The sequence below is a fragment of the Monodon monoceros genome, unplaced genomic scaffold, assembly GCF_005190385.1.
Source record: "Monodon monoceros isolate NGI ecotype Baffin Bay Population unplaced genomic scaffold, NGI_Narwhal_1 Super_Scaffold_22, whole genome shotgun sequence".
NCBI lineage: Eukaryota > Metazoa > Chordata > Mammalia > Artiodactyla > Monodontidae > Monodon > Monodon monoceros.
The window spans coordinates 98263441-98283950 of record NW_021703779.1 but is presented as its reverse complement, the minus strand read 5'-3'; positions in this window follow the sequence as shown (position 1 = coordinate 98283950).

Here is a 20510-nt window from a genome sequence, read left to right as displayed (position 1 = left end):
TCTGTACCATTTTTCTAGGTTCCACATATATGCGTTAATATATGATATTTGTTTTTCTCTTTCTGACTTACTTCACTCTGTATGACAGTCTCTAGATCCATCCACGTCTCAACAAATGACCCAATTTCGTTCCTTTTTATGGCTGAGTAATATTCCATTGTATGTATGTGCCACATCTTCTTTATCCATTCGTCTGTCGATGGGCATTTAGGTTGCGTCCATGACCTGGCTATTGTAAATAGTGCAGCAATGAACATTCGGGTGCATGTGCCTTTTGGAATTACGGTTTTCTCTGGGTATATGCCCAGTAATGGGATTGCTGGGTCATATGGTAATTCTATTTTTAGATTTTTAAGGAAACTCCATACTGTTCTCCATAGTGGCTGTATCAGTTTACATTCCCACCAACAGTGCAAGAGGGTTCCCTTTACTTCACACCCTCTCCAGCATTTGTGGTTTGTAGATGTTCTGATGATGCCCATTCTAACTGGTGTGAGGTGATACCTCACTGTAGTTTTGATTTGCATTTCTCTAATAATTAGTGATGCTGAGCAGCTTTTCATGTGCTTCTTGGCCACCTGTATGTCTTCTTTGGAGAAACGTCTGTTTAGCTCTTCTGCCCATTTTTGATTTGGATTCTTCGTTTTTTTAATACTGAACTGCATGAGCTGTTTATGTATTTTGGAGATAATCCTTCATCCGTCGATTCATTTGCAAATATTTTCTCCCATTCTGAGGGTTGTCTTTTTGTCTTGTTTATGGATTACTTTGCAGTGCCAAAGCTTTGAAGTTTCATTAGGTCCCATTTGTTTATTTTTGTTGTTATTTCCATTACTCTAGCAGGTGGATCAAAAAAGATCTTGCTGTGATTTATGTCAAAGAGTGTTCTTCCTCTGTTTTCCTCTAAGAGTTTTACAGTGTCTGGTCTTACATTTAGGTCTGTAATCCATTTTGAGTTTATTTTTGTGTATGGTGTTAGGGAGTGTTCTAATTTCATTCTTTTACATGTAGCGGTCCAATTTTCCCAGCACCACTTATTGAAGAGACTGTCTTTTTCCATTGTATATCCTTGCCTCCTTTGTCATAGATTAGTTGACCATATGTGCGTGGGTTTATCTTTGGGCTTTCTATCCTGTTCCAATGATCTATGTTTCTGTGCCAGTACCATACTGTCTTGATTACTGTAGCTTTGTAGTATAGCCTGAAGTCAGGGAGTCTGATTCCTCCAGCTCCATTTTATTCCCACAAGACTGCTTTGGCTATTCGGGGTCTTTTGTGTCTCCATCCAAATCTTAAGACTTTTTGTTCTAGTTCCGAAAAGATGCCATTGGTAAATTGATAGGGATTGCACTGAATCTGTAGATTGCTTTGGGTAGTATAGTCATTTTCACAATACTGGTTCTTCCAATCCAAGAACATGGTATATCTCTCCATCTTTTTATATCTCTCCATCCATTTGTATCATCTTTAATTTCTTTCATCAGTGTCTTATAGTTTTCTGCATACAGGTCTTTTGTCTCCCTAGGTATGTTTATTCCCAAGTATTTTATTCTATTTGTTGCAGTGGTAAATGGGAGTGTCTCCTTAATTTCTCTTTCTGATTTTTCATCATTAGTGTATAGGAATGCAAGAGATTTCTGTGCATTAATTTTGTATCCTGGAACTTTACCAAATTCATTGATTAGCTCTAGTAGTTTTCTGGTGGCATCTTTACGATTTTCTATGTATAGTATCATGTCATCTGCAAACAGTGACAGTTTTACTTCTGTTCCAATTTCTATTCCTTTTATTTGTTTTCCTTCTCTGATTGCCGTGGCTAGAACTTCCAAAACTATGTTGAATAAGAGTGGTGAGAGTGGACATCCTTGTCTTCTTCCTGATGTTAGAGGAAATGCTTTCAGTTTTTAAGCATTAAGAATGATGTTTGCTGTGGGTTTGTCATATATGGCCTTTATGATGTTGAGGTAGGTTCCCTCTATGCCCACTTTCTGGAGAGTTTTTATCATAAATGGGTGTTGAATTTTGTCAAAAGCTTTTTCTGCATCTATTGAGATGATGATACGGTTTTTATTCTTCAATTTGTTAACATCGTTTATCACACTGATTGATTTACGTATATTGAAGAATCCTTGCATCCCTGGGATAAATCCCACTTGATCATGGTGTATGATCCTTTTAATGTGTTGTTGGATTCTGTTGGCTAGTATTTTGTTGAGTATTTTTGCATCCATATTCATCAGTGATATTGGTCTGTATTTTTCTTTTTCTGTAGTATCTTTGACTGGTTTTGGTATCAGGGTGATGGTGGCCTCAGAATGAATTTTGGAGTGTTCCTTCCTCTGCAGTTGTTTGGAAGAGTTTGAGAAGGATGGGTGTTAGCTCTTCTCTAAATGTTTGATAGAATTCAGCTGTGAAGCCATCTGGTCCTGGACTTTCTTTTGTTGGAAAATTTGTAAATCACAGTTTACGTTTCATTACTTGTGATTGGTCTGTTCATATTTTCTGTTTCTTCCTGGTTCAGTCTTGGAAGGTTATATCTTTCTAAGAATTTGTCCATTTCTTCCAGGTTGTCCATTTTATTGGTATAGTGTAGCTTGTAGTAGTCTCTTAGGATGGTTTGTATTTCTGCAGTGACTTTTTTTGACTTCTCCTTTTTCATTTCTAATTTTATTGATTTGAGCCCTCTCCCTCTTTTACTTGATGAGTCTGGCTAATGGTTTATCAATTTTGTTTATCTTCTCAAAGAATCAGCTTTTAGTTTTACTGATCTTTGCTATTGTTTTCTTTGTTTCTATTTCATATATTTCTGCTCTGATCTTTATGATTTATTTCCTTCTGCTACCTTTGGATTTTGTTTGTTCTTCTTTCTCTAGTTCCTTTAGGTGTGAGGTTAGATTGCTTATTTGAGATTTTTCTTGTTTCTTGAGGTTAGCTTGTATAGCTATAAACTTCCCTTTTAGAACTGCTTTTGCTGCATCCCACAGGTTTTGGATCGTCGTGTTTTCATTGTCATTGGTCTCTAGGTATTTTTTGATTTCCTCTTTGATTTCTTCAGTGATCTCTTGGTTATTTAGTAACGTATTGTTTAGCCTACATGTGTTTGTGTTTTATACCTTTTTTTCCCCCTGTAATTTATTTCTAATCTCATAGCGTTGTGGTCAGAAAAGAAGCTTGATATGATTTCAATTTTCTTAAATTTACTGAGGCTTGATTTGTGACCCAGGATGTGATCTATCCTGGAGAAAGTTCCATGCGCACTTGAGAAAAAAGTGTAATCTGCTGTTTTTGGATGGAATGTCCTATAAATATCAATTAAATCTATCTGGTCTATTTTATCATTTAAAGCTTCTGTTTTCTTATTTATTTTCATTTTGGATGATCTGCCCATTGGTGTAAGTGAGGTGTTAAAGTCCCCCACTATTATTGTGTTACTGTCGATTTCCACTCTTAGAGCTGTTAGCAGTTGCCTTATGTATTGAGGTGCTCCTATGTTGGGTGCATATATATTTATAATTGTTATATCTTCTTCTTGGATTGATCCGTTGATCAGTATGTAGTGTCCTTCCTTGTCTCTTGTAACATTCTTTATTTTAAAGTCTATTTTGTCTGATAGGAGTATTGCTACTCCAGCTTTCTTTTGATGTCCTTTCCTTTTTTCATCCCCTCACTTTCAGTCTGTATGTGTCCCTAGGTCTGAAGTGGGTCTCTTGTAGACAGCATATATATGGGTCTTGTTTTTGTATCCATTCAGCAAGCCTGTGTCTTTTGGTTGGAGCATTTAATCCTTTCATGTTTAAGGTAATTATCGATATGTATGTTCCTATGACCATTTTCTTAATTGTTTTGGGTTTGTTTGTGTAGGTCCTTTTCCTCTCCTGTGTTTCCCACTTAGAGAAGTTCCTTTAGCATTTGTTGTAGAGCTGGTTTTGTGGTGCTGAATTCTCTTAGCTTTTGCTTGTCTGTAAAGCTTTTGATTTCTCCATCAAATCTGAACGAGATCCTTGCTTGGTAGGGTAGTCTTGGTTGTAGGTTCTTCCCTTTCATCACTTTAAGTGTATCATGCCACTCCCTTCTGGCTTGTAGAGTTTCTGCTGAGGAATCAGCTGTTAACCTTATGGGAGTTCCCTTGTATGTTATTTGTTGTTTTTCCCTTGCTGCTTTCAGTAATTTTTCTTTGTCTTTAATTTTTGCCAATTTGTTTCTCCTTGGGTTTATCCTGTATGGGACTCTTCACTTCCTGGACTTGGGTGGCTATTTCCTTTCCCATGTTAGGGAACTTTTCAATTATAATCTCTTCAAATATTTTCTTGGGTCCTTTCTCTCTCTCTTCTCCTTTTGGGACCCCTATAATGCAAATGTTGTTGTGTTTAGTGTTGTCCCAGAGGTCTCTTAGGCTGTCTTCATTTCTTTTCATCCTTTTTTCTTTATTCTGTTCCGCGGCAGTGAACTCCACCATTCTGTGTTCCAGGTCACTTATCCGTTCTTCTGCCTCAGTTACTCTGCTATTGATTCCTTCTAGGGTATTTTTCATTTCAGTTATTGTATTGTTCATCTCTGTTCGTTTGTTCTTTAATTCTTCTAGGTCTTTGTTAAACATTTCTTGCATCTTCTCCGTCTTTGCCTCCATTCTTTTTCCGAGTTCCTGGATCATCTTCACTATCATTATTCTGAATTCTTTTTCTGGAAGGTTGCCTATATCCACTTCATTTAGTTGTTTTTCTGGGGTTTTATCTTTTTCCTTCATCTGGTACATAGCCCTCTGCCTTTTCATCTTGTCTGTCTTTCTGTGAATGTGGTATTTGTTCCACAGTCTGCACGACTCTAGTTCTTCTTGCTTCTGCTGTCTGCCCTCTGGTGGTTGAGGCTATTTCCCCTCTGTATTTTTTGATTAGAGAGAATTCAATCCATTTACTTTTAAAGTAATTGTTAATAGATGTGTAATTGGCATTTTGTTAATTTTTTGCTGGCTGCTTTGTGGTTCCTCTGTTCCTTTTTTCTGTACTTGCTCTCCTCCATTGTGATATAATGATTTTATGTATTGGTATGCTTAGATTTCACCCTCTTTATGTTTTGTTTATCTGCTATAGGTTTTTGTTTTGGGTTAGCACAAGGTTTACATATAACAGCTTATATTTATAACAGTGTATTTTAAGCTGACAAAAACTTAAGTTTGAATGCATACTAACGTTCTATATTTTTACTCTCCCTCATACCCTACCACATTTTAGGTTTTTGATGGCACATTGTACATCTTTTTATCATGTGTGTATCCCTTAACTATTGTAGTTATACATGTATTTGCCCTTACCAGTGAGATTTATCCTTTCGTATGTTTTCTGTTTTAATTAGTGCTCTTTCTTTTCAGCTTAAAGAAGTTCCTTTAACATTGCTTGTAAGGCTGGTTTCTTGGTGATGAAATCCTTTAGCTTTTGCTTGTCTAGAAAACTCTCTCTCCTTTAATTCTGAATGGTAACTTCGCCAGGTAGCATATTCTTGGTTGGAAGTTATTTTTTTTCTTTCAGCACTTTGACTATATATCATGCCATTCCCTTCTGGCCTGCAATGTTTCTGTTGACAAATCTGCTCGTAGTATTATGTGGGTTACCTTGTATACAACAAGTTTTTCTCTTGTGCTTTTAAGATTCTTTTCTTGTGTTTAACTTTAAACATTTTAGTTATAATGTATCTGGGTGTGAGTCTCTTTGGGATCACTGATTGGTTGCTTCTGCACTGGGCCCTGGGGTGGTGGGTCTGAGCACATGAGCCCTTTGACAGCTGTTTCTCAGTTCACTATAGCCCTGTAGTCCTTGTGGACACAACCCTGTCGGTTTTCAAAGCTAGATGTTTAGGCGGCTCATCTTCCAGATAAAGGTCTTAAACAATGTAGTGCCTGATGTGAGAGCTTCAAACCACTCACTCCTCAGGGAGGATATCCAGGTTTTCACATCTCTCCCAATTGTGGGTCACCATGCTGTGGTTGGGATTTATGGCAAGACTGTGTCTCTGCCTCTTACCCACTTTGATATGGATTTTTTTTTTCTTGTTTGCCCACTGCTGAGGAGTCATTCAGCTAGTTTAAGTTTTCCAGAGGAAATTGTTCCATATGTAGCTGTACATTCGGTGTATAGGGAGAGGTGAATTCACGATCTTCCTGTATTACCATTTTGAACCAGAACCCTCTTGTCTTTTTAACATCCTTATTGAAGTATAATTGCTTTACATTGATGCATTAATTTCTGTTGTATAACAAACTGAATCAGCTATACATATACATATATCCCCATATGCCCCGCCTCTTGCATCACCCTCCCACCTTCCCTTTCCCACCCACCCCTCTAGGTGGTCACAAAGCACTGAGTTGATCTCCCCGTCCTATGTGGCTGCTTCCTACTAGCTATCTATGTTACATTTGATAGTGTATATATGTCAATGCCACCCTCTCACTTCTTCCCAGCTTACACTTCCCCCTGCTCGTGTCCACAAGTCCATTCTCTATGTCTGTGTCTTTATTCCTGTCCTGCCCCTAGATTCTTCAGAACCATGTTTTCTTTTTTTTGTTTTCTTAGATTCCATATGTATGTGTTGGCATATGGTATTTGATTTTCTGACTTACTTCACTCTGTCTGACAGACTCCAGGTCCATCCACCTCACTATAAATAACTCAATTTCATTTTTTTTTTTTTTATGGCTGAGTAAAAAGAAATTTTTTACTTTCTCCCGTTCTGAGGGTTGTCTTTTCATCTTGTGTATGGTTTCCTTTGCTATGCAAAAGCTCTTAAGTTTCATTAGGTCCCGATTGTTTATTTTTGTTTTTATTTCCATTTCTCTAGGAGGTGGGGCAAAAAGGATCTTGCTGTGATTTATATCATAGAGTGTTCTGCCTATGTTTTCCTCTAAGAGTTTTATAGTGTCCAATCTTACATTTAGGTCTTTAATCCATTTGGAGTTTTTGTGTATGGTGTTAGTGTTCTAATTTCATTCTTTTACATGTAGCTATCCAGTTTTCCCAGCACCACTTATTGAAGAGGCTGTCTTTTCTCCATTGCATATCCTTGCCTCCTTTGTCATAGATTAGTTGAACATAGGTGCATGGGTTTATCTCTGGGCTTTTTTTCCTGTTCCATTGATATATATTTCTGGTTTTGTGCCAACCCAGACTGTCTTGATTACTGTAGCTTTGTAGTATAGTCTTTAGGCAGGGAGCCTGATTCCTCCAGCTCTGTTTGTCTTTCTCAAGATTACTTTGGCTATTCAGGGTCTTTTGTGTTTCCACACAAATTGTGAAATATTTACTTCTAGTTCTGTGAAAAATGCCATCAGTAGATTGATAGGGATTGCACTGAATCTGTCGATTGCTTTGGGTGGTACAGTCATTTTCACAATGTTGATTCTTCCAATCCAAGAACCTGGTATATCTCTCCATCCATTTGTATCATCTTTAATTTCTTTCATCAGTGTCTTATAATTTTCTGCATACAGGTCTTTTGTCTACCTAGGTAGGTTTATTTCTAAGTATTTTATTCTTTTTGTTGCAGTGGTAAATGGGAGTGTTTCGTTAATTTCTCTTTCAGATTTTTCGTCATTACTGTATAGGAATGCAAGAGATTTCTGTGCATTCATTTTGTATCCTGCCACTTTACTAAATTCATTGATTAGCTCTAATAGTTTTCTGGTAGCATCTTTAGGATTCTCTATGTATGTATCATGTCATCTGAAAACAGTGACAGTTTTAATTCTTCTTTTCTGATTTGGATTCTTTTTATTTCTTTTTCATCTCTTATTGCTCTGGCTAAAACTTCTAAAACTATGTTGAATAATAGAGATGAGAGTGGGCAGCCTTGTCTTGTTCCTGATCTTAGTGGAAGTGGTTTCAGCTTTTCACCACTGAGAACTATGTTGGCTGCACGTTTGTCATATATGGCCTTTATTATGTTGAGGTAAGTTCCCTCTATGCCTACTTTGTGGAGAGTTTTTTTTTTTTATCATAAATGGGTGTTGAATTTTGTCAAAAGCTTATTCTTCATCTATTGAGATGATCATATGGTTTTGCTCCTTCAATTTGTTAATATGGTTTATCACATTGATTGATTTGCGTATATTGAAGAATCCTTGCATTCCTCAGATAAACCCCACTTGATCATGGAGTATGATCCTTAGGTGCTGTTTGCTAGTAATTGTTTTGAGGATTTTTACATCTATGTTCATCAGTGATATTGGCCTGTAGTTTTCTTTCTTTGTGACATCTTTGTCTGGTTTTGGTATCAGGGTGATGGTGGCCTCGTAGAATGAGTTTGGGAGTGTTCCTCCCTCTGCTATATTTTGGAAGAGTTTGACAAGTATAGGTGTTAGCTCGTCTTTAAATGTTTGATAGAATATGCCTGTGAAGCCATCTGGTCCTGGGCTTCTGTTTGTTGGAAGATTTTTAATCACAGTCTCAATTTCAATGCTTGTGATTGGTTTGTTTATATTTTCTATTTCTTCCTGGTTCAGTCTGGGCAGGCTGTGCTTTTCTAAGCATTTGTCCACTTCTTCCAGGTTGTCCATTTTATTGGCATATAGTTGCTTTTAGTAATCTCTCATGATCCTTTGTATTTCTGCAGTGTCGGTTGTTACTTCTCCTTTTTCACTTCTAATTCTATTGATTGGAGTCTTCTCCCTTTTTTTCTTGATGATGAGTTATCTTCTCAAAGAACCAGCTTTTGGTTTTATTGATCTTTGCTATTGTTTCCTTCATTTCTTTTTCATTTATTTCTGCTCTGATCTTTATGATTTCTTTCCTTCTGCTAATTTGGGGTTTTTTTGTTATTCTTTCTCTAATTGCTTTAGGTGTAAGGTTAGGTTGTTTATTTGAGATGTCTCTTGTTTCTTGAGGTAGGATTGTATTGTTATAAACTTCTCTCTTAGAACTGCTTCTGCTGCATCCCATAGGTTTTGGAACATAGTGTTTTCATTGTCATTTATTTCTAGGTATTTTTAAAATTTTCTCTTTGATTTCTTCAGTGATCTCTTGGTTATTTAGTAGGGTATTGTTTAGCTTCCATGTGTTTGTATTTTTTTACAGTTTTTCTTTTTTCCTGTAATTGATATCTAGTCTCATAGCATTGTGGTTGGAAAAGATACTTGATACAATTTCAATTTTATTAAAATTACCAAGGCTTGATTTGTGACCCAAGATATGATCTATCCTGGAGAATGTTCCATGAGCACTTGGGAAGAAAGTGTATTCTGTTGTTTTGGGATGGAATGTCCTATAAATATCAATTAAGTCCGTCTTGTTTAATGTGTCATTTAAAGCTTGGGTTTCCTTATTTATTTTCAGTTTGGTTGATCTGTCCATTGGTGAAAGTGGGGTGTTTAAGTCCCCTACTATGATTGTGATACTGTTGATTTCCCCTTTTATGGCTTTTAGCATTTGCCTTATGTATTGAGGTGCTCCTATGTTGGGTGCGTAATTATTTACGATTGTTATATCTTCTTCTTGGATTGATCCCTTGATCATTATGTAGTGTCCTGCTTTGTCCCTTGTTATAGTCTTTAGTTTAAAGTCTATTTTGTCTGATATGAGAATTCCTGCTCCAGCTTTCTGTTGAGTTCCTTTTGCATGGAATATCTTTTTCCATACCCTCACTTTGTATGTATGTGTCCCTAGGTCTGAGGTGGGGCTCTTATAGACAGCATATATACAGGTTTTGTTTTTGTATCCATTCAGCCGGTCTATGTCTTTTGGTAGGAGCATTTAATTCATTTCCATTTAAGGTAATTATTGATATGTATGTTCCTATCCCATTTTCCTAATTATTTTGGGTTTGTTTTTGTAGGTCTTTTCCTTCTCTTGTGTTTCCTGCCTAGAGAAGTTCCTTTAGCATTTGTTGTAAAGCTGGTTTGGTGAGCCTGAATTCTCTTAACTTTTGCTTGTCTGTAAAGGTTTTAATTTTTCTGTTGAATCTGAATGAGATCCGTGCTGTGTAGAGTAATCTTGGTTGTTGGCTTTTCCCTTTCATCACTTTAAATATGTCTTGCCGCTCCCTTCTGGCTTGCAGAGTTTCTCCTGAAAGCTCAGCTGTTAATCTTATGGGGATTCCCTTGTGTGTTATTTGTTGCTTTTCCCTTGCTGCTTTCTTTGTATTTAATTTTTGATAGTTTGATTAATATGTGTCTTGGTGTGTTTCTCCTTGGATTTATCCTGTATGGGACTCTCTGTGCTTCCTGGACTTAACTGACTATTTACTTTCCCATGTTAGTGAAGTTTTCAACTATAATCTCTTGAAATATTTTCTCTGTCCCTGAGGTCTCTGAGACTGTCCTCAATTCTTTTCATTCTTTTTTCTTTATTCTCCTCTGCAGTAGTTATTTCCACTATTTTATCTTCCAGGTCACTTATCCGTTCTTCTGCCTCAGTTATTCTGCTATTGATCCCTTCTAGAGAATTTTTAATTTTATTTATTGTGTTGTTCATCATTGTTTGCTCTTTAGTTCTTCCAGGTCCTTGTTCAACGTTTCTTTTATTTTCTCCATTCTATTTCCACTATTTTGGATCATCTTTACTATCATTACTCTGAATTCTTTTTTAGGTAGACTGCCTATTTCCTCTTCATTTGTTTGGTCTGGTGGGTTTTTACTTTGTTCCTTCATTTGCTGTGTATTTCTGTGTCTTATCATTTTGCTTAACTTACTGTGTTTGGGGGTCTCCTTATCACAGGCTGCAGGTTCATAGTTCCTGTTGTTTTTTTTTTTGTCTGCCTCCAGTGGGTAAGGTTGGTTCAGTTGCTTGTGTAGGGTTCCTGGTGGAGGGGACTGGTGCCTGTGTTCTGGTGGGTGGGGCTGGATCTTGTCTTTGTGGTGGGCAGGGTTGCGTCTGGTGTTGTGTTTTGGCGTGTCTGTGACCTTAATATGATTTTAGGCAGCCTCTGTGCATATGGGTGGGGTTGTGTTCCTGTCTTGCTAGTTGTTTGGCATGGGGTGTCCCTCACTGGAACTTGCTGGTCTTAGCGTTGAGATGGAGATCTCTGGGAGATCTCTTGCCGACTGATATTATGTGTTGCCAGGAAGTCTCTGGTGGTCCACTGTCATGAACTTGGCTCTCCTATCTCCGAGGCTCAGGCCTGACACCTGGCCGGAGTGCCAAGACCCTGTCAGCCACACGGCTCAGAAGAAAAGGGACCGAAAAAAGAAATAAAATAAAATAAAACATTTATTAAAAAATTTGAAAAATTATTAAAATTTAAAAGTTTAAAGAAAAAGAGAGCAACCCAACCAATAAACTATGATTAACTTATAAATCAGAAACTAGTCAGTCACATACAGCAAACCCCAAGTCTACAGTTGCTCCCATAGTCCACCACCTCAATTTTGGGGTGATTCATTGCCTATTCAGGTATTCCACAGATGCAGGGTACATCAAGTTGATTGTGGAGATTTAATCCGCTGCTCCTGAGGCTGCACAGTGCAATTTCTCTTTCTCTTCTTTGTTCTCACTGCTCCTAGGGTTCAACTTTGGTTTTGGCCCCACCTCTGCGTGTAGGTTGCCCTCTGTTGTCTGTTCTTCGCCCAGAAAAGACTGGGTTAAAGGAGCAGCTGACTAGGAGGCTCTGGCTCACTCAGGCCTGGGGGAGGGAGGGGTACGGAATGCAGGGCAAGCCTGTGGTGGCAGAGGCCTGCGTGACTTTACAACAGCCTGAGGCACACCATGTGTTCTCCTGGAGAAGTTTTCCCTGGATCCCGGGACCCTGGCAGTGGCGGGCTGCAGAGGCTCCTGGGAGGTGTGGATAGTGACCTGTGCTTGCACACAGGATTCTTGGTGGCTGCAGGAGCAGCCTTAGAGTTTCATGCCCATCTCTGGTATCTGTGCTGACAGCCGTGGCTCACAACCATCTCTGAAGCTCGTTTAAGAAGTGCTCTGAATCTCCTCTCCTCACACACACCGAAACAATGGTCTCTTGCCTCTTAGGCAGGTCCAGAGTTTTCCCGGACTCCCTCCTGGCTAGCTGTGGCGCACTAGCCCCCTTCAGGCTGTGTTCACGCAGCCAACCCCAGTCCTCTCCATGGGGTCTGACCTCAGAAGCTCGTGCCTCAGCTCCCAGCCCCCGCCCACCCTGGCGTGTGTGCAGACAAGCCTCTCGTGCTGGTCGCACTGATCCTCTGTGTGGGAATCTCTCCGCTTTGCCCTCTGCTCCCCTGTTGCTGCCTTCTCTGCTGTGGCTCTGAAGCTTCCCCCCACCCCGCCCACTCCCCTTCTCTGCCAGTGAAGCAGCTTCCTAGTGTGTGGAAACCTTTCCTCCTTCACAGCTCCCTCCCACTGGTGCAGGTTCTGTCCCTATTCTTTTGTCTCTGTTTTTTCTTTTGCCCTACCCAGGTAGGTGGAGAGTTTCCTGCCTTTTGGGAAGTCTGAGGTCTTTTACCAGTGTTCAGTAGGTGTTCTACAGGAGTTGTTCCACACGTAGATGTATTTCTGATGTATCTGTGGGGAGGAAGGTGATCTCCATGGCTTACTCCTCTGCCATCTTGAAGATTCTCCCGTCTTGTCTTCTTGATGATAGAAATTCTGACAGGTGTGAGGTGATGTTTCATTGTGGTTTTGATTTGCATTTTCCTGATGATCAGTGACGTTGAGCATCTTTTCATGTACCTGTTAGACATTTTTGCAAAGAAGACATCCAAATGGCCATTTAGGTCTTCTGCCCATTTTTTAATTGGGTTGCTTGTTTGTTTTTTTTATATTGAGTTGTATGAGCTGTTTATATATTTTGGATATTAACTGCTTATCTGATATATGGTTTGTAAAAATTTTCTCCCATTCTTTATGATGCCTTTTCATTCTGTTTGTTGTTTCGTTTGCTGTGTGGAAGCTTTTAAGCTTGATGTAGTCCCATTTGTTGATTTTTGCTTTTGTTGTTTGTTCTTTCGGTGTCATATCCGAAAAGTCATTGCCAAAACCAATGGCGAGGAGATTCTTCAAGGAGTGTTATGGTATCACTGACTGTTAGGTTTGAGTCTTTGATCCATTTTGAGCTAATTTTTGTGATTGGTGCAAGATAGGGGTCCAATTTCATTGTTCTACCTATGTTTATCTAGTTGTAGCAGTGTTATAGGACACTCATCTTGACGTTGCATTTACATAGCCAGCACATTGTTGTTGTTGTCTTTTTTTCTGCGGTATGCGGGCCTCTCACTGTTGTGGCCTCTCCCGTTGCGGAGCACAGGCTCTGGACGCACGGGCTAAGCGGCCGTGGCTCGCTGGCCCAGCCGCTCCGCAGCATGTGGGATCTTCCCGGACCGGGGCACGAACCTGTGTGCCCTGCATTGGCAGGCGGACTCTCAACCACTGCGCCACCAGGGAAGCCCCAGCACATTGTTTTGGTTTAAAAGGTGTTCTTATTTAAGAGTAAACATATATGTAAGTGGCCAGTGGAGATTATGGAAGAGTGAATCCTACTCCTTGACTCTGCCACTACTTAGCTTTCTCATGTCTAACAGAGGAAGAGACTCCTAAGGCTGGTTTAATTTTCCTTATTTATTTCCTTTACTTTCCAATTTCTTGTGTAATCCATAGTTCCCCCTCCTATTTATAACCCTCCTAATCAGGTATGATTTGAAATTCAGATAAACACTTGAACCAAAATCCTTATGGCTGAGGAAGAGGTAAACAGAAGTTTATGAGCACTAGAATTTCACACATGGTAAACTAATTCTGTAGAGATCATTATATCCTCACATAATCTTTTTTTCAGTTTGTAAAGTAAGTAACAGAAAATGTTAAGCAACTTGCCTAGGATCATACAGTGGTTGAGCTCAAATTTGTTTCTAAACTCCATTTTTTTTTGGCTACACAATGTGGATGCCACACAGTAGGCACATTGTGGGAGAAACGAGGCCAGATTGGACACAGTTCTTTGAGACAAAAGAGCAGTCAGAAGAAAAAAAAAGAAGTGATTGAAATCAGGGGTTATTTTTCATTGTCTTTTTACAATGTCTTTTTTGTGTGCCTTGCATGAAGGGGAAGGCCAAGAAAGCCCTTTTGTCTGTTCATTAACTTATTAGCATCAACAGAAAGTTTTTTAACTGTGACTAGCCAGTCTGTCTCCTACTTCTCTATTTTCTATGTTAAAAGCAGCATGATACTGGAAATAAGGGAAGAAGGAGATGCTGAATAGGAGATATTTTCTTATAGAAGTGATAGTGTTTAGTTTCTTTTATACTGATAATAATATCAATTCCTCTATCCTCCCACAACAGAGACAGATTTACACACACATTCACAGAGGCTCCACTGTGTCTTATATGATACAATGACCTTTCCCAAACCAGAGTACTTCAGTAAGTGCTTCTTGGTTAGACTGACTGAGGCCAGGTTGTGATCAAGCACATATTTTGAGTTATATGGATTCTCCAGACCCTGTTTCAAGTTACTACCTCATCATTTTCAAATAGATTAACACATCATCAAACATGTCTCAAAATCATGCTCAAGGATCTGATTAGCCGAAGATAGGTTGTCTGCAATTTTATTCCCCCCCTCAAAATTTTCAAAGTACACCACTAATTTGGATCATTGAATAACATAACTCTGAAAATTTAACCAATCAGTTGCTCTCCTAAGTCACTATTTTGTCTGATCACTGTGTTTAGTAATATATATTTAGCATTTCTGTAGAGGAGTGGGACATGCCTATTTGTCAAAGCCACTGTATGAAAATGGTTATATACAATGCCAAATTTTCTCAGTGATCTCCTGTTTTTCTAGTTTTCTCTGGGCTAATATATCAAATATTTACAAAAAGAAATCTTACTTTTGTCTAATTTCGTTAAATTTTGAGCTTTATACATAGTGAGACTCCCTAAAGCGTTGGAACAAGTTATGTACTCAGCTAAATATGAGATAACATGGTAGTAGCTTTCAAGAAAGAAATACGAGTGATAGATTTACAAAAGGTGAAAAATTACTCTATGCATCTGATTTCAAAGTAGGTGATAGGAAAGGATAGCTTCCTACTCCCAGGTTAATATGCAAACCTACAATTGAGATAAAATAATGTTTTGCCTTGCAGATAAGCCTACCCTGTTCTACACTGTTCTATAAATAGGCAGTGATGGCAGAGCAGTCTGCTCAGGCAAAATAGACACTGCCCTGGCCAGAAACACTGTCTGTATTAACATACCTGCCTGACAGCTCCAAATCAGATCAATGATTTTAAAGCCAAATAAAGGCTTTCGTTACATATCTCAAGGTAGATGCAATCCTGGGTATTTTAAGAACTATTTTTCATCAGAATGAGAATGAACAGTTTTTTACTTGCTGAATTTAATTATATATTAAAATATACAGTATTCTCTCCTATCATGAGTAATCAGGTCATGCAAATGTGCAGGTTCCATCCTTACATTTAAACGTGTTTCATTGGAGACAAGCAACAATATTTTTTTTTCACATATATCTGCCTGGAAGCAAACATTTAATCTTTGACAGTTAAGGGCCTCAGGATTTAGTTATTATATCATTAGGTACGAATACTTTTTACTAACTTATCCCAAGTATAAAGGAAAAATTGAGATCATATCAGTTTGACTTATATAATAATCTAGAACTTCTATATTGCATCCGCTTAATTAGCTAGTCTCCCCCGCCGCACACAAACACACACAGAGTCAGTCTCTAAATAGATATTGACTCAGAAAATAACTCAAACCTAAATGGACCTTCCTCCACTCCAAATTTAATCAGATGCTCTTTAGTTTCTGCAACTTTCTGTAGCATCCAAAGCAATATATGATAACTAAGTCTTTTTAAGCATTTACATATGTGCTAAGCATTTTATACTCATTATCTTATTTAATGTAAACAACATTACCAAGAGTTTAACTAATAGGCATTGCAAACTCCACCCATATTCTTCCTGTGAACAGCAAATAAATAGATTGTTCTCAGGCTATTTGTTCCTAAATTCCTTCAGCTTGTGTTTTTCTCAGTTATAGTTTGAGTTTGACGCACTGAAACTAGACAAGGAGGTCCCAGTTCTTACCTAATGGATGTGGAAAAGGTGTCACATCGATTGTTTTATGTCATTGGGCAAATGGAATAATGTCTGGAAGAAAAAAAAAAATACAGTAAGCCTCTATCACATCTGCATAGTGTAAACATCATATTATTTTCTTTCCTTCCAAATAAATACTAAAGTTAATTAGGCAGTCAGGAGTTTAAATGGAGAAAAAGTAATGCAACAGATAAATATGGAATAATCATGAGAAAATGTAATTTTAAATATTGTCTGAGGAAGCCAGGCCCATAAAGGATATTAAGAACAGCTTGAGTAGAGCTGGATGTCTAAGAATGGACACGATCACTGAAATGTGGAAGAAATGGGAAGAAAAAACAGAATTTAAGATGAACTTCCCAATGTCATGTCCGATTAGCGCTGCTGACTCATCTAGTTGGGCCCTGAAGAATTTTCAAAATGGTAATGGCGCTTTCCCAGGAAGAGTATACGATGTAGCGGAAAGATGGGCTTTTGTGTCAGACAGACTGGAACATGAACCTTCACTCAACTACTCCTAGTAGTGTGACTTTGAGTAAGTTACTTACATTTTCTCATCCTGTTTCCTCATCTGTTGAATAGTTGCTAATGCCTCCTCAGGATTGTGTGAGGACTATTTGAAACAGCATATGCCCAACCTTTAGCACTATACCTGGCACACAGTAATGCCCACTCACAAATACCAGCTGTCCCTTCTGAGTTCATAAAGTGGTTGTCCATTGTGACACACTTTCTAGAGATGAAAGATTATGAGACAGAAATACTTTACAGAAGCACTGAAATAAACAGGAAACCTGGATTCTAGTACTGGCTTTCCTATTAGCTTATCGTTCAACCTTGGGCAAGTAGTTCACTCTTGCAAGTAGTTCACTCTCAAAGGTTCCTTATGTTCTCATACAGAGAATAGGATCACATTATTTCTAATGGGCTTCCCGAATCTTACATTCTGTGATTCCTCCCCAAAAAGGGAATTCTAATAGATAAACTATTGATTAGACATATTTCATTTGTAATAGCAAAGAATAAGCTCTAAATGAACCACGTAACAAAATACTTTAACTGGATTATAAAAGAGTAATTTTTAAGAGGTAAAACTATTGCAACCCATAAATACTCTCTAAAAGTTAAAACTGCATTTCATACAAATTCTTAATTTCCTTCAAAAGTATAGCCCTCTCAGCCTAGTTAGAAAGAAACATTCATTATTGTGACTGTCCTTGTATAAATTCATTTTGGGTTCACTTTTCATTGCAGGATCTCTGCACAATTTTCAGATATCATGAAGGCATAAACATGATTACAGCTTTCTCATTTTACAGGTGAATAACTAAACTATGATGCAGAGAAGTTAAATAAATTACCCAGTGCCCACCCATGAGGGACAAAGCTGGAATAGAGCCTAGTTATTCTGATGCCAAAAATACCATTTTCCCTGCTGCATCCCCCACCATCATTACTCACTCCCAGATTCCCGAAGGACTCATTTGCTTTTGATAACCTCAGACATGTCATTTTCTCTCTCTAAAAAGTGCTGCTTCAATTTTTTGAAGGGAGAGGATATCTGTAGTTGAAATTTGGCCCAAATAACACCATCTCAAGTGAGAAGATCACTCACCCTCACCCACCATGTGCACTACTTTACTTTCTAGTCCACAGTTTGGCACTTTGTGTAGAAAATTGATCTTTCTTTTACAGCCACTTAGTAGTATTTCTCAAAGTCCTACAAGCAGTACTCTGCTAAATGGCATCTAGCTCATCTGGATATGTTGAGTTTCCAGATCATAAACTCCTAAAGGGCAGAGTCTACAATTATTTGGCTAACTTTATATCACTTGCAACTGTGGATGCTGAATAAATACTATTTCATGGTAATGATGAGGATGACAAGTTAATGCTCCTCAAAGTGTCAACCAACCAGTCAATTCAGTGAAAGTCAAACTGGTCATTTGATGTCATAAAAAAATCCAGTTACTTGACTGAATTATTCAAATTGTAGCTGGTTGCTTTTATGCTTATATAGATATAACGTTAAAGTTGCTTCCATATTGAGAAGAGAATGGTGTAACATATTCATTAGTAGTCACTTTTATCTCATCAAATTAATAAAATATAATAATACAGTGGCCTGGAATCTCAGGAATTTCCTTTAGGTAGCCTTTCCAAGCCATGAATTTATGTCACAATATTCTTGGCAGATAAATGCCCTGGCTAAATTTTATTAGTATTGACCTAGTGCAATTAAAATTGAGTACCCTAAGAAGCAGGCTTCCGTTTACCATATTTTGGTTTATATAATTTTCACCTCCATATCTACATTTGGAAAATAAAGTGGAAAGAGAAATCCACTGAAGACAATGAGCAATGGATAGGACCAGCAACGGAATACTGAGGATCATCAATTTGAAAAAAAAAAACAAAAGAATAAAGCTGGAAGACTTACTACCTCACTTCATGACTTATTCTAGATCTTACACGTTCTCACTACAAAAAAGAAGTGATAATTATGTGATGTGACAGAGGTATTAGCTAATGCTAAATGTTCATGGCAGCTCTACTTGTAATAATCTCAAACTGGAAACAACCCAAATGTAGTAATCATTTTGCAACATATAAGTGTATCAAATCAACACATTGTATACCTTAAAGTTATACAATGTTATCTGTCAAATTGTATGTTAATAAAGCTGAAAGAAAGATACAATAATCAGGGCAGTGTAGTGTATATGGATGTACAGACACATGGATCAATGGAATAGGAAAGATTCCATATAGAGAGTCACTCATATATAGTCAATTAATTTTTGAACAAATTTGCCAAGGTAATTCCTGGTGACAAGATGATCTTTTGAGAAAATAGTGCTGGAAATATTAGACAAAAGAAAAATTTAACTTCAACCTCAATCACACCATATATAAAAATTAATAGAAAATGTATCACAACCCAAATAGAGAAATGAACATCATACAACTTTTAGAAGAAAACAGGAGATAATCTTAACAACCTTGGATTTAACAAAGATATCTTAAATATAACAAAAACAAATTAAAAAATACTCAGTAAATAACAGTTCATCAAAAGTGTATCTTAAAAAGGCAATGATACAAGTGTGAAAAGATGAGCCATAGACTTGGAGAAAATATTTGTAAAGCAAATACCTGACCAAGAACTTCTAAAATATCTAAAAACACTTTTATAACTTGTTAGAATAGAAACCACTGAATTAAAAATGGGCAAAATATTTGTAACAAAAGAAACTCAGCAAATAAGCACGTTAAATTATGCTCAAGATCATTAGCCATTAATAACATGTCTATTAAAACCATAATAAGATACTGCTACATACCCACTAGAAAGGCTAAAATTAAAAAGACTGAAAATACCATGCATTGGTAAGGATGCAGAAATCAGATACACTGCTGGTGGGAATGCAAAATTACACAACCACTTTGAAAACAGTAAGCAATTTATTATAATGTTAAAAATAAACCTGCCATACAAATCAGCCTTTGCATTCCTAGGTATTTACCCAACAGAAATTAAAGCATATGTTCCCTACTAAGATTTATACATAAATGTTCATAGCAGCTCTATTTGTAATAATCTCAAACTGGAAACAACCCAAATGTCTTATTGATATAAGTGAATGAATGAACAAATTTCAGTGTATCCATATAATGGAATGCTACTCAGCAATAACAATAAATTATTAATACAGGCAACAATATAGATGAATCTTAAAATAATTATGCTGAGTGAAAAAAGCCAGAAAACAGAGTGTAGGATTCCATTTATATATATATATATATATATATATATATATATATAAACCTTGATAAAATGCAAACTAGTCTATAGTGACAGGAAGCAGATCAGTGGTTCCTTGGGGAATGGTGGTTGCATTGGCTAGGAAAGAGAGATTATAAATGGACACCAGGAAACTTTTGGGGGTAAAGGATATGTTCATTATCTTGATTGTGGTGATGGTATACATATACAAAACAAATTTTACACTTTAAAAATTGGGAGGATATATACATGTGTATATATATATATTTTTTAGTCATCTGAATATATGTGGTAATTGAAATCTTGGGAAGGATTATAGAATTAGAAGACAGTGGGGTCTAGGAACAATCTTGATTACAACATATAACAGCTGGGTCGAGGAAGATGCATTTGCAAAGGAGAAGAGAAGGAATGGGCAGAGAAGCAGAGAAGTAAAATAAGTATTGTAGAACCCAAGGGAAAAGAGTTTTCAGGAAGGATTGAGTCGTTTGTCAACAGTAAACGTTGCTGCTAAGAGGTCAAATAAAATGAGAACAGTAAAATCTATTTAACTTAGAGACACTGGTAACCTTAGCCAGATCTGTTTTTATGGAGGAATGTGGCAGAAAACTATATTGTAGCGGGTTGATGGGAAATAAAGAAATGGGGAGAGTGGATAAAAGTAAATTTTAAAGATTTTTGGCTGATAAAAATA